Raw genomic sequence first — 502 nt, 5'->3', positions numbered from 1 at the left:
ATTTTCTTCAACTTCAATTTAAACTTGCACATAAGTAACTGTTGGTCACAATTGGCACCTGGTCTAGTCTTAACTGCTGATAATGCGCTTGATAATGAACTGTTTGGTTGGTTTTTTATTTAATTCACAACTCTATGTGAGCTGATTTGATTTACTGGATTTAGCTAACAATGAGCTGTGGCCAGGAAGCCACTTATTAACACATTTTTACTGCATATTTGGTTTTGGACTACAAAAACTGGTAGAAATCCTCAGTCTCCTCCTCTTTGGCTTTAGATGTTGGTGTATACATTTTACGAATAGTTATATTAACAGATCTTCCTTGTATGCATAAGGGTAGTTCTATCGTTCAGAGCATTACACTTCAGGATAGGTCTTGACATTATCTTTTTAACTATGAATGCAACCCCATTCATCTTCAGTTTTTCATTCCTAGCATAGGAGATTATATGATTGTCTAATTCAAAATGGCCCATGCTAGTCTATCTCAGTTCACTGATAA

This window comes from Elephantulus edwardii, unplaced genomic scaffold (genome assembly GCF_000299155.1).
Source record: "Elephantulus edwardii isolate Elephantulus edwardi_28Jun2011 unplaced genomic scaffold, EleEdw1.0 scaffold00591, whole genome shotgun sequence".
NCBI classification, from domain to species: Eukaryota; Metazoa; Chordata; class Mammalia; order Macroscelidea; family Macroscelididae; genus Elephantulus; species Elephantulus edwardii.
The sequence above is the reverse complement of the archived record's forward strand: the minus strand, read 5'-3'. Positions refer to the sequence as shown.